Consider the following 15143-nt stretch of genomic DNA (forward strand, 5'->3'; position numbering starts at 1 on the left):
ACTGTTAAGTGAACTATACGCTTTAGGCCAAAGCATCCATTATCTCCCATGTGCAGGAGGAGAAACAGGGCTCTCATGTATAAGTAAGCCAAAGGGAGCCTGAACAGTACGACAATGGCTGAGCACACCTGTGCTTATCCTCCCGGGAAACAAACACTGGAAAGAAAGAGAACCAGCTACTTGGCAATAGTTACATTACTGGGTTTTGCCATTATAGACTGTCAGGTAATATGTCCCCTCAAGGCAGAGCTGTAGAATTTTAGAGCTAGGAAAGGGGCAGGTGTTCAGCCAAGGCCACACAGCTGGAATACAGCACTGAAGTAGAAACACAGGCTTCAGAGTCACAGGGACCGAGTGCCCAACTCCAGAACTGCCACTTTCGGGGTTTGCCTGAATCACACCTTCCCTCAGATGACTACTCCACCACTACATGCCAAGGTCAGTCAGTATTCCCTGCACCACCTCATCGGGGTCCTCACTGCCAGCTGACCAGCAAGTGGTCCATTTCTAAAATCCCACTTTTTTATATTTAAATTTTTAAAAATTTAATTATAGTTGATTTACAATGTGTTTGTTTCCAGGTGTACAGCACAGTGATTCAGTTATACACGTATGTTTTTTCAGATTCTTTTTCATTATAGGTTATTACAAGGTATTGAATATAGTTCCCTATGCTATACAGTAGGACCTTGTTGTTTATCTGTTTTATATATAGCTGCTTGTATCTGCTAATCCCAAACTCCTAATTTATCCCTCCCCACCTTTCCCCTCTGGTAACCATTAAAATCCCATTTTAGAGTCAGCTTCCTAGGACCACTTCCAGTGCCAACTGCCTGAGACTGAGACCCCTGCGTGCAGACTCTGACACAGAGGGTTGTTATGTTGAGAGTTTGTCGGGGAGGGTTTTCAGGAGACACCTGCAAGGATGGCAAGTATGGGCAGAGGAAGCTGTAAACATGTCACAGGCAGTAAGTTGGGATGGGATACCAGTGACGTGGACATACTCCTGGTATAACATTTCTGGCACTTGAGAAGGATGAATGCTAGCTAGAAACGCTAAAATGGTAACTGGAAAGACAGTGGAATTGATGGCTGTGGCAGGGCACCACTGATCTGATGGAAAGAGAAAACAGGCTCAGGGCGAGGTAAGGAGCAGGGCTCCTATTCTGCGGGGTGAACTGTAGCAGGTACACCATGGGGCTGGAGCTGCGGTGGCTGCTTCCTGATGATGCTGGTTCCCGTCGCCCAGGACAGTGGCACTGACGCTCTAGAACCAGCAGCAACCGGGGCAGCTCGGGTCAGCAATGTGACTTGGGTTTTTTCCTGGAAGCTCATCCCAGATCTGTTTCTTCAGCTCCCACAGTGATTCTGCTTATCAATTCCAACCCAAGTCTGTCTGATTTCAAAATCCACGTTCTGTCCTCAACACCATATGGTGACTTGGAGGACTGAGCTTTCATTACCTAAATGAACTAAATCAAGGAAAGGACACGTAGTTGGAGGGAGCTGGAGGGAGAAGTGTATTTAGTTTTAGGCACAAGGTTCTAGTAAGACAGCTGATGAGACCATCGAGTGGAAATCTGAGGGTGAATGACTGGCTCCCATCAGAGAACCTGGGACTAAAAATGTAGATTTTGAGTTCCCTCCTAAAAATGATGGTTGAAAGCATGGTCCTGGGTCCGACTGCCTAGGAAGAGTATATATAGGAAGGGAAGAAGTCTGAGAAGAGGACTGTAGTTCAGGAAAAAGATGCAGGAAAGAAAAAAAAAAGGCAGCCATTTGGGAATAAAATTCCTGGGTTCAAGTCCTTGCTCTACATCATGCTAGCTGTGTGATGTTGAGCAAGTTACTTAACCTCTCTGTGCTTGGTTTAGGAGTGAGCTCTAAGCATCTCGCTCTCCTGGCTCCAATCTTTGGTTCTGTTTGGAGAAGAGCAGAAAAGTTGCTTGTCATCCCCAGGCTCATTGTCTCATGTTTGTAAATGGCTTTTCACAGCTCTCACATAATCATGTTCAAGATAGGAAGAAAGGAACGAGACTCAGTGGAAAAGAGGCTCCTAACTTGGAGGCAACTGTTCTCCAGATACTCTTTAGCAAATGTGTTCTCAAGTCTCACTGGTCAGGACTGGGTTACCTGGTTTGTCACCCTCAGTTGCATGGGAGGCTAGAAACAGGCCAAGTTTATTACTATCTTAGACCTTTTTCTTACTAGTCTCTCTCCTTAAAGAGTTCTTCCTCCTGACTTTGGAATGGTTTGCTCCCTTGTTTCACATAGATCTCTGCCCGTATCTTATGTTTGCCTTCCCTAACCTTCTCCATCACTCTCCACATCCTTACTCCGACTTACTATTTTTCTTTATGGTGATCATTGATTAATTGCTTGATTGACACATTTATTTATTTAGCTACTTGAACATACATTTACTAGGATGAAAGCTCCACACGTGTCGGGATTTTTGCGATACTCACTACGGCATCCTTGTGTCTAGAACAGTGCTTGGAACACAGAAGCTGCCTCTATGAACATTTGTTCAATGAATACATAAATGGGTGGACGAAAAGACCTCTTCAACAGCCGTAGGGGCCATGTGAGCCCTATGAGGTAGTAGCCCTTTTCTGACTGAGGAAACAGTGTCCTGGGAACGTCCAGTGGCCTGTCTAAGCTTTATAGCTAGCTAATCACCCTGTCTGTTTCTAGGATTTCCCGTCTGTCTGCATCTATTAAACCACACCTAGTCTAAGAGGTAGGAAATTGGGCTTCCTGCCCTGGCTCTGTGGAGAATCTTCTGTATGACCTTGGGCGAATTAGAAAACCTGAATTTTCTATGGCTTGTTATTCAAATCATGTGAATAAAGGCAAGGGGGTGTCTGAAATCTCCAAGGTCCTCACCAGCTTTACCTTTATTTAAATACCAAACAATTCCCACTTACAGGGTAATCACTGTGGTCATATTTGCTTCCTGCCTTGGAACAAAGACTGCAGGAGAGAGTAACCAAGATGCAGATGTGTAGCCCAGCGGCCTCACACTGACCAGCTAAGTCCCCGTCAGCCTCAGTTTCTCTCCCTGGCAGAGCACCCGGCCACTCCTGGACTTGCTGGGCAGCTACCGCCCCCACCTTACTAGTTCTCTCATCATGGGCAAAACATGTGGCTTCTCTAAGCTTCAAACGCTTTCTGTGAAGATTAAGTGGGATAAGTGCCAGCACCTGGACATAAGACATAAGACAGAGCTGAAATTGCTTGTTGCTTGGCAATTGTTACAACGAATACTGGCAACACACAGGCCAACTGGCCATGATGGCTTTAGCTTCGATGACCGCTGTGTGTAGCTCCTATATTAGAAATACTGCTTAACCATGGAGATAGAATAAACAAAGGATCCATGTATTTTTTTCCGGAAAATAAATCATTTAAATGTGCAAACTTACACAGATCATTGAAGGCAGTTAAGAGTACAGCCTTGAATGTGGCTAATAAAATCAGCATAGCTTTTGCCTGGCCAGGGCAAGGGAAAAGATCAAGTGGATGCTTGCAGACATACTTGCAGACATACCATGTTGGATGCTTGCAGACATACTATCCCCTATAATGCTTGGTGAATATCGCTGAGACAATGAACCCTGTCCTCTGTGGGCCACCATCCAAATTTATCTGATGCACATTCTTTATTTGTATTTTTAAAAAGCCTATTGCTTTGTATGCATTTAAATGAATAGTATTGTGTTATACATCTCATTCTGCTTTTACTTTTTATCACTAAGTACTATGCTTATGACGAGTCCACGTTCCAGGATGGATGCCTACCTGTTGCTTCCAGTGCCGCGTAGTACTGCAGTGTCCACCCACATCTCACTCATCCGGAACGATGCCTCTTGTGAAGGGGATGTGGAAACCCATGGGCACTGCTGGTGGGAAGGAAAATAAGCTGGTATGGCCACTCTGGAAAACCATCTGGCACAATGCTTGGTCACATTCCAGTCATACATCCTATGATGTGGGTAGATACCACGGAGAAATCTGTTCATTGCGGTCCTGTTTTTGAAATCCAAGAGCTGGAGATGGGCAGCTGGGTGCCGGCAACTGGTATGCAGCTCATGAGGGACAACTGTTGAACTGTTAGGAATTTGGTGACTGGTTTCTACATTCAGCCGTTACTAAAAATCAAACTACATTACATTACATATATATGGTATCTAAATATATATATTAAAACCAAAAGTAATAATTAATTAAAACTCATCACTTCCTAATTTTTTCACTATATTTTACCGTCATCTCAGCCCTAGAGGTCACTGCATCTACTATGGTGGAAACATTTAATGGTGCACTCCACTGTGTATCTGTTTCCCATTCTGTGTTCAGGGCCATCACACTGGCAGCCTGAAACAGGCCATGGTGGGAAGTTACACCATGAAAATCAGCAAACACTACAAATCATTGTTTTTTTCTCCCTGAGATCCAATTGTTAAACATTTACCAGCTCACTGGAGACTGTGGTGTTCTCTCTCCTTTACAGACGAGGAAAATGAGGCTCAGCCAGGTTATGACACTTGCCCCAAATCATACGACTTTTGAGCAGGAGAAACTGGATTCAGACCCAGGTCTGTCACAGACCTTGTACTCTGATGAAAACGAGGAGTTATACCATTCAGACTATAAAACTTACCTCACAACCACCAGTACACTTTTTTGTTTTGTTTTGTTTTTGAAATCTAATGGCTGCCAGCACCTGGATGCAGTGTGAAATCAAGAAAAGCAGAGTTTTTAGAAACACCTGCTTACCAAGTGAGCGTCATTAACTGCTCACAGGAGAGCGCTGTCTTGAGACGCAGGTGCTGCTGCTCACAGCTCACGTGGGAAACAGACGCCCTGTGCTGCAGCTCCGTGCTGTGAGGCTGCGGGAACCAATCATTCCACACGACAGCTAAGCTATTTTAGCTACTGTTTAACTTTACAATATTTGTTAAGTAATACGATCTGCACACCGGAGACCTTGACCCTGGCTGTGCAGTGTGAGTTTACATACATGGAAGTCACTTCCTAAATTTTCCTTGGAGAGTGACCTGAAATTGAGCCACCTTTTGTTCTCATGCTCTTTCCTCCCTCATTCAGTCATTCAGCTAGCCCTCAGTGAATATTTATAAAGTCCCTATTACGTACAAGTCAATAAAACATGTCCCCGACTTTCAGAAGCTAACAGTCCAGGATTAGAACGTACATTTTATACGTGGGTCTCTGATTAAGGCCCACAGCAAAGGCATATACATCAAGTCTAGGGGAACGTCTTCGTCTGTCCGGGTTGCTATAACAAAATACCAGACTGGGTGCCACAGACTGCTTACACACAACAGAAATGTGTTTCTCACAGTTCCGCAGGTTGGGAAGTCTAAGATCAAGGTGCCGGTATAGCTGGGTTCTGGTGAAGGCCCTCTTCCTGGTGGCTGACTGCAGACTTCTCAGTATGTCTTCACGTGGTGGGAGGGACAAGCAAGCTCTCTGGGCCTCTTTTATAAGGCACAAATCCCATTTATGAGGGCCCTGCTCTCATGACCCGATCACCTCCCAAAGTCCCCTTCTATTACTATCACCTTAGGGTTAGGATTTCAACATATGAATTGGTGGGGGAGGCACAAACATTCAGACCACAGCATAGGATAACTTAATTTTCATAGTATAAACTGAAACTAAGGACAGTATTGTGTCTCTGTGGCCATGGAAATGGTAACTTGGGCCTGGTACCAAAGAAATGAGTGTAGAAACACCTAGCTTGAGTGATTACTCTGGCAGAGATTATACTACATGTTCATGAATTAAGCAAGGGAAGGCATATGATGCATAGAATATCAGAAGACACTAGTTCAAGTCCTGACTCTGTTGCTTCCTTACTATGTGACCTTGAAATAAGTAGAAACTTCTCCTATCTGGGACTCAAACTCCTCTCACATACGGGTTAAGTGAAGGCTGGGTTGTTATAACAAAGGTACAGAATCTTTAAGGAAATGGGTATTTATTTCTCTCTCCAGTAATAGTCTGCCAATCCAGCTGCAGGGTAACTCTGCTCCTTGAGGTCATTCAGAGACGTAGGTGAATTCCTGTGTGATACATTGTGGTGTCGTGGCTAAAGACATAGCTTCTGCAACCAGACCGCCTGGGTTTGAATCCCAGCTCTGGTGCTTAACCCACTGGGGGATGTGCCTTAGTTCCTTCACCTGCTAAATGGCTATATCTACCTCATAGGACTCTTGGAAGATTAAATGGCTTAACGTACAAAATGAGTGACGGCAGTTATTACGGAAGTGGCAGAAGAGCCCCGAAATGTTTGCGTTTATCATCCGAAGTTTCTGCTTTTCCCCCGGTATCAGTTGACAGTTCCTCACCATCTGTTTAGTTCTCTTTAAGAATTTATTTTGGTGCAGGTTTTTTGTTGTTTTCCTGGGAAGACTGGTATAAATGGTTGAGTCTTCCAATACCAGAAGGAGAAAATTCCTCTTATTATTATTTCCTCCCAGAGCCCCTAATGGTTAAAATTATTTGATAGAATAAAGAACTGTTGTCTATTCTATCCTAATAATACATCAAAGTATGCATCTTCAATATTGAGAGGTACAAAGAGAAGAGACGGGAGATTTTAGACTTACCTTGCTTTACCCTCTTTATCATCAAAATAGCAGAAGCTGTAACTTGAATAAAGCATTATGATTAAAACATATTTTCCAACATTTGTTCCGAATTCCAATGTTCCAAATATTCAGCAAATATTTTCCAATAAAAATGGCAATCTTTAAACCAACCCCTGGTCTTTATTAACACTACCTACCCACCTTCTTGGCTGTGGATAGATCACACTTCTGGATCTTATTTATTATACACATTTCCAGCTCTTTTTTAAATTGCTACCCCTGAGTCTACTTACATACAAACACAAGTTCCTCTGTCCACATATCATCTGACTTAACATGCTCACCAACGTTGTGTGGCATTACAATGCTCATTTTATAGATATGGAAAAGGAGGTCCAAAGCAGCAGGCTGCTCTAACACCAGCTCCTGTGATTTAAATCCAGTGTTTCCCATTCTGTCATTAGCTGTTCACTTTGGGCAAACCATGTCAAGGCCATCCCTCCTCTTCATTTTCTTAAAGTAAAACGTAAAGGTGAGATAACACAACCGCTACAGCCCCCTCTCCCGACACCTTCTGGAGAAGACTTGGGCTTCCTGAGCTGATGGACTTCGGCAGCAGTGATGTAAAAAGTCACAGGGCGAAAAGTGGGCTGGAAACTCTCTTTTTGTGGGTGGAATAATCTAAGCCTCCTCTTTGCTCTGCTGAGGACCACCTTCCTATTATTTGGAAGAAAGAAGGATGATTTAATCATTGCGCATGTTCCACTACGCCCATTTGGAGAATCGTTTTGACGTTTCTTGACGGAGAATGGCATCTGCACACCCAGATAATTACAGCAGGCTACGGGAGATTTGTGAGTGAGGCCAAGTATGAAGCTCGTAAATTCCACAACTTGGAAGGATAAGCTTTTTGCAGGATAAGAGAAGAAACAAATGCAGCTCTGGAGAGTGACGTCCTCGTCACCCTTATAGAAAACACACGTTCTCACTTGAGAAGGTAGTGGAAAGAGTATCCGGAAGAGGAGTTCTGAACTGAGTTAAAAGTCCTATGCTATTCATTAGCTATGTGATTTTAAGTCACAAATCTATTTGGATTTTAATTTTCTCCATTGTAAAATGAGGGTGAAGTGAGATGTTGCAGATTCTTTGTAAACTCTTGAATTACTATTGAAATGTAAATTATCATCTTTTTATAGCATCAGTCTGTGCCCTGAATAGATCAGTGACGGGGGAGCCAGGGCTGCGGGGTGCTCATTCTGTCCAAAGGAAGGAAAGAAAGAGCTGGAGAAAGGAAATTAACATCCTAGGGCCCTTCTTCTGCTTCCTGTAATATACTTACATCTGATGACAAGGTTTCTGACTGCGTGGTCATTGGAACATAGTAAAACAATGGGGAAAAAAAATGGAGATTTAAGCCAGATGGACCTGGCCCCACCCCTATCTGTGCCACATGCTGTGTGAGTGGGAAAACTGCCTGTCCTCTCTCTCCAAGACTGTCTCGGTATCTATAAAATGAGGAGAGCCTTTTAGGGTAACTGTGAAGATTTCCTGAGACACCTCATGAAAAAGCGCCTAATGGTCTTTTGGACATTGTAGACAGTCAATAAATGCAACTTCCCGTCTCTCTTTCACAGAGGGGAATTGCTGCATGTATGACTTTAATGTTGTTAACCTTTTATTGAGAGTTCACTGAGACCCATCGATGGAATCATATATGGAAGGGGAAAACATAAGTAGAAAATCTCCATAGAACTTCTTCTCTGTGATAATTGTCTGGAGAAATAATGTGCCAATTAGGCTAAAAGGAAAGGGAAGCTTAAATATCATCTGAATGACTTTGAAAACTGTGCTGTACAGTAAAATAATATATATTAAGTAACACAACTTCCAATTCGTTGCATTGCACGTTTCATTGACTCGCATTGTCTTGCAGCACTCAAATGTAAAACACTTTTCCTTTCAAGGATACGGTTTGCTGTTTAAAAGGAAAAAAAAAAAAAGCAGCAAGCAAAATGATGTATCACTGGCCTTCTTCCTGCCAGCTTTCAAATTACCCCCATTTAACCCCAGAAGAACTCAAAGAGCAGTACCCCTTAGCTGAGTTTCAGCTTAAATGTTTCTATAGCTTCCTCGCTGAACTGATTCATAAGCCTTTTAAAAATTAATTATTAAAACCATTTCCATTAGTCTTTTGCTTGGCCTTTATGCAATCACTTTCATTTGCTGTTTAACAAGTGACAAACTACCAGCATTAGCTATAAATACACGGCACTAGATATGGGGAGAAGGCATGACTCATGCTGGACTGTTCCCTCGGGCTAACTAACCCAGTGATGACTTTTCTGGGAAGTGGTGTCAGGTTCACTCTTAACCTACAGGCAATATGAAGAGAATTCTCTTTTTTTTTTTTTGTCAGTTCCTTCTACTCCTCTTCTTGGTTCAAGGTATTGAGACACTTTGTTCACCTGGTCTGTTGGTAAATTCCTTCTGCTGTCTGTCCATCCTTCTGTATGTCCATCCATCCATCTAGTAAACATTGTTGATTACCAACCATGTAATTAAATAAGAATGTTTTCCTGCCCTCAAAAAGAACACATCTGCAACTTGGGAGAACTGGACAAATAAATTAACCATTATAGTGTACTAAGTTCTGTGGTCTGGATGCCCAGACAAGGGTAGCAGGGATGGTATCTAGGAAAAGATCATATCAAGGACAATTAAATGCCATCACAGTAAAGATTCAGGAGGGTGGGGGAGCATTCCCAACAGAAAAGCAGCATATGCAAAGGCACAGGATGACAAAACAGAAGGACCGTCTGGAGAACCAAAAGTGGTGAAGAATGGCTGGACTGGAGAGTTGGCTGAGGCTAGTGGCCATAGAGGGGGACAGTCAGGAAGGTGGGCTCACTTTAGCAGCTGTCTAGTTGTGCCCTTCCCACACTAAGAGGGCAGCTGGGGAAGCAGCTTAGCAGGTGAGTTCACACACATGTGCCTTATGTTTGAACTTTGGTGAAAGTTTCTTTTAGATCATCAAAAACCTGTGTACTGCTTTAACAATACAAGAAGTGAAGTCTGACAAAACTGGCTGGTGGAATATGGGTTAAAGTGTTCAAAGCACTGCTGGACAGGTAAATGCAGTGCGGGATACACTGAAGGTGCAGGGATCCGCTCCTTTGGTAGCTCACATCCCCTCCTGATGCTGGTAACCAGCAGAAAACACACAGGGCGGGGGAAGTTACCATCAACACTTTTATTAAAAACATGAAGAATGAGCAGTTACAACACTCACAGTGCCTTAGTTCCAGAATGAGGTTTCCCTTGGCTCCGGTGACCACTTTCATTTGGAAAGTTGGGCTACCAGGACATGACTTAGTTCTCTTTAAAAATCACTGCCGAAAGAAATGAAAAATACACAGATACCTATTTTATAAGCCTTTTAAAGTTAGGGGAAAAGCCTTTAAAACCGTATTAGAGCACATGTTACAATAACTCCTTATTATCACTTCTGCAATATTAATGATGCCAGTGCTGTTGGAACATGAAACTTATCATCTATGTCAAACTTTATCTTTTTCAAAGGATTCTTGTATTGATTATTTTACACCTACAACACAAAAGGTAGGACAAATGTGACTGAGGCTCAAGAAACTCACATGTATAAATGCATATAATCAGTGAATTGTGTTAAGGGAAAAGGAATGGTATCCAGGTCTCCTGGATTCTTACCCCAGTGTTTCGGAATCCCAGCAACCTCTGTCCACCCCACCTCAGTAGCTACTTTATAAAGGCTTTTTATTTTTTTAAAGGTACATACTTCCTGTTGTAAGTCCTGGGGATGTGTGCACAGCATACTGACTACAGTCAACACTGCTATGCAGTATACTTGAAAGTTGCTAAGATTGTAGATCCTAAAAGTTCTCATCACAAGGAAAAAACATTTTTTAAATCTATATATGATGGATGTTAACTAAACTTATTGTGGCTATCATTTCCCAGTATCTGTAATTATTTGTCATTATGCTGCATGTCTTAAACTTACACAGTGCCATATGTCACTTATACCTTAATAAAGACGGAAGAAAAAATAAATTTTAAGGGGGAGGGAACAGCTCAAGTGGGAGAGTGCATGCTTAGCACGTACGAGGTCCTGGGTTCAATCCCCGGTACCTCCATTTAAAAAAAAAAGAAAGAAAGAAAGAAAGAAAGAAAGAAAGAAAAGAAAGAAAAGAAAGAAAAGAAAGAAAGAAAGAAAGAAAGAAAGAGAGAAAGAAAGAAAGAGAGAAAGAAAGAAAGAGAGAAAGAAAGAAAGAAAGAAAGAAAAGAAAAGAAAAGAAGTCTAATTACCTCCCCCTCAAAACAAAAAAGAATTATAAAATGACGGACTTAAAAAAGTCGGCTGCCGTTCACAAAACGTTTAAATAGTTCTTTGACGTGGTATGTTTACAAAATTATGGGTGTTACAGCATAGGCTCTTTGATGACCCTGAGGCTGGGCCTTGTTCTCGGGTTCTGGATATGAGAAGAATCTCCCATCATTTCTCGCTGCTGTCTCCGTAACCCCCTCACCCCGCACCAGTGAGGTTCAGTCACTTTGATTTCTTGTCCTGGGACCAACTGCAGAGGCAGCACAGCCAGCGAGCATTCTCATCTCCAAGACGCACACTGGCCCAACAAGATAGGGAACCCAGTAAATGATAACCATAGTTACCACGTTCCTTTGCTGACAGCATCCATTCTTCTTCACCTATCCAATTCCAGCTATTCTCCAGGGCCTCCTAAAAGTCCCACCTGTTTCGAGAAGCCTCCCCTAACTGTTCCTGCCCACCCTAGTCTCTGCTTTCACTTGTCTCCTCTAATACTGTTTCTCTTCACCAGACTGTTTAATAGCATTTGCATCCTAGCCTTCTTGTATTGTAGATTGTTTTTTGAAGCAGGTGTTTTGAAGTCAGAAATAATGGGTTCAAATGCAAGCTCTGGAGATATTAGATTTTGTTAACATCTTTGGGCCTCAGTTTCCATATGAGAAAAAAGGGTAATACCTTGTCAGGCAAATATGAGGATATTTAACATATTAAGTTCTTAGCTCCTCTCCACCTAACACAGAGTAGAGGCTCAATAAATGTGAATTGGAAACAAAGGGCAGGAGCTATGTCTTATTCTTCTCTTATCTCTCCTGTAACCTGGCACGGGCTACAAAGAAAAAGCTAAATGAATGTTAATCACTTTCCCTCATAGCTGACAGAGCTTGCCTCTGGTCTCAGGAAACCAAGAAAGCATTTTTTTTTCTCCCTTCACAATTATAATTAGCCCACATGAGTGTCATCACAGTCAGGGTGATGTTAATACTTTTTATAAGTCTCATTTACATAGCATTTTAACATTTATAAGAGGTTTCTCCTTTTTAAAAAAATGTTTATCATCTCATTCGATTCTTCCAGTAATCCCTGAATGTTGGCAGGGAAGGTATCATTAAATTTTATATACTAGAAACCTGAATTCAGTGTGATTCATATTAGCAACCCTTTACTCTAATTTAGAGTTTAGAAAGCATTTAAAAAATGCTAAGGTGGATTTAGCAGCTTGCCCTCAACATAAAGAAAATTAACCCCCCAGAAATGCTTTACTATTTGTAAAACAGCCGGCTGTATGAACTGTCAGAACGTTTCCTTCTTCCTTACTCACCTCATCTCTCAGTGCTCTACACTTTGTATAGCATAGCCCTTCTTCTCTAGAGAATCAACTTTCAAATTTCTACACTTCAAAATAACTGACCCTGCCAGCACTAACACACTTCCTTATAGAACAACCTCTTGGTTAATAATTCAGCATGACCTTGGGCAATTCACCTACCAAGACCTGTTTCTTAACAGAGAACTTGAGGAATTTGAAGCAGTTGAGGTCTTTAGCACAATCATTCTATAATTCCAAGCTAAGCTGATTTAGGGAAATAATTTAAAAATATTAGTAAAATAAAACCTTTTTTCATTTGTTTTACGAGATCAATTTTTTTCCTTGAATCTCTCTTTTTAAGAATGAAAATCTGACCAATAAGTCTTAACTTCCATCCCACTTTTTCCCCGGAGCTCACGACTATTCTGAAGTTTGTGGATGTCCTCCTTAGTAATTCTTTCATGATTTACACACACAGTTACTCATAGTAATAGTCAAGTTACATAAATAGTATCATACTGTTTCATCCTTGTTGCTCTTTTCACTTAAAGCAGTTTGAGATGTATATTGTTATTCATCCATTTTAACTGTTAAGATTCCAATGTATGAAAATAACACAGGTTATTTGCTACCTTTCTGTATGAGCTGGCAAAAGTTTTCTGCAAAGGACCAGACAGCAAATACTTCAAGCTTCACAGGACATATGGTCCGTATTGCATATTCTTTTTTTTTTTTTTCCAAAATAATCCTTTAAATGTTGTCAGGGTCCCCAAGACCACTCAAAGTTCAAAGACTCACAGAACTTGAAAAAGTGGCTTTGCTGACAGTTACAATCTATTATAGCAAGAAGATACAGTGTAAAATCAGCAAATGTGAAAGGCACCTATGGAAGGGTCCAGGAGACCAGGTACAAACTTCCAGGTGTCTTCTCTAGGGAAGTTGAACGCGCAGCCCCTAATTCTCCCAGAAATGATGTGGGGCAATACTTATAGGGTATCGTCAACCAGGGAAACTCACCTGAGACTTCATGTCCAGGGCTTCTCTGAAGGTCAGCTCTACAGGTATGGAGCACTCACGTGGCTAACCTTGGTTACTGTTTCCAGCTCCTCCAGAGATCAGACCGCCCCTGCAGGGTGCCAGGCCCACACCAGAAACCCCTGTTAGCATAAATCATCTGATGTGACTCACAGCGCCAAGTACACACAGGCACTCACATGAGGCAGGATATTCCAAGGGCTGAAAGGTTATCTCCCAGGAGCTGGTCAAGGGACAGACTTATCTTTGGAATGTGCAGGACTTGAGTAAGCCAGAGCTGCCAAGTCAAGCCTGCGTGCACGGAAAACCACTCTTAGTTCCTGCGCCGTAGGCTGGGTTTGCCTGGAGGCTCTTGTGATAAGCTCGTGTAAAGTACTTTTCTCTGTTACTTCAAACACTGCTGAAGGAAGCATCCCTTCGATGTTACTGTACACATACACAACACACAAGGGGGACAATGACATAGGTAACTTCTTTCAGAAATAAAAATATGTAATTAGAAATACGTAAAATATGTGACTCTCTTTAAAAAGGAAATCCATCTATAATGCTAACCACTGGGACTTAAAAATTATGTATTTAAAAGCAGGACTATAAAACCTCAGCCTTTCTTAATAAGGAAAGTGAATTTACAATCTAGCAAACTAAATATAAAACCTGTGTTGGATACTAACAGATTAAAGCAAAGGTCTTAAAAGAGATTAAATTTGAGGATATGTATTTTATCACAAGAAGGAACTTGCTCTGTTGTTTTTCTGCTATTACATATAAAGGAAATTTCTGTCAAATTATTTTCCTATACACACTTTTTCTTCACCTGAACTATAACCTTTGTGCGAATGAATGTCAAAGTTATGACATAAGTCAGATAACTGTGAAAAGTGGAGGTAGGACCCAAAGTAGGAGCAGTGGTAGTTCATAAACTGTATTAACATCTTCAAATATAGCTGAATGTTTTAAAATTAGACATTAAAAAGAAAACTAGAGCTAAAACTTAGTTTTATAGTAAAAACGTCAATGTGATTTTCCAGATTTTGGAAACTCCTAAGCACCGACTCGTGTCTCCAGCCTTGGTGCTGTTTCTGTTTGTTTGCTTTCTAGTCTCCGTAGAGACTGTGAAAAATTCCCAATGCCGACTGTATTTCAAGTCATCATGGCGGGGGACTGGGAAAATTTTCAGTTAGCAATAATCACACCTCAGATAAACCTCCTTGGCTATGATACTGCCACTGTGCAAAACTGTTTTCTTTTTAAATAAAAGCTGTACACACTTGAGGCGTACACATGGTTATTTGATATACATATACATAAATAATTACTCTGATCAAGGTAATTAACAAATAACCTCACAGTTACACTTTCTTTTTATAGTAAAGTTATTTTTATTCCTTTTTTCCCTTCACTAAAAGCACTAATTGGAGAACAGAGAAAAGAGTGTAGTAATCACGCGCGGGGACTGCCCATAGCCTGGTATGACTGGGAGTGGGTAAGAGTAAGTGTCTGTCCTCTCTTCGTCATCTCCATCTCAATCTTCTTCCTTCTGGATCACATACCTGGATGTCTGTTGCAGCTCTGCGGTTCCCCGACAGTGGAATCTTCAAACAGACCTTCAGCTTTCATTTCAGTTTCCTCATCGAAGCAAGAAAGATAATTTTGTGCCACCTTCCTTGTGGAATTGTGTAGTACTAAATGATACAGTCCATATAAAGCACTTAGCAGAATGTCTGGCTTGTCATTAGGGTTCAATGAATATTAATGATTGACATGTTAATTAGCTGTTCCCTTTTCCTTCTTCTTCCCTTCCTTAATTTCTCTTAAA

The 15143-nt window shown here is 41.6% G+C and overlaps 1 non-coding gene across 1 annotated transcript; it reads right to left on the minus strand.

The window, feature by feature from the left end:
* Positions 1–14425: 14425 nt before the first annotated feature.
* LOC116285429 (U4 spliceosomal RNA) lies at positions 14426–14565 on the minus strand. Its single transcript, XR_004195115.1, has one exon. It is a non-coding gene; the product is annotated as a U4 spliceosomal RNA (small nuclear RNA).
* Between the last annotated feature and the right edge of the window lie 578 nt (positions 14566–15143).

The sequence above is a fragment of the Vicugna pacos genome, chromosome 25, assembly GCF_048564905.1.
Source record: "Vicugna pacos chromosome 25, VicPac4, whole genome shotgun sequence".
NCBI lineage: Eukaryota > Metazoa > Chordata > Mammalia > Artiodactyla > Camelidae > Vicugna > Vicugna pacos.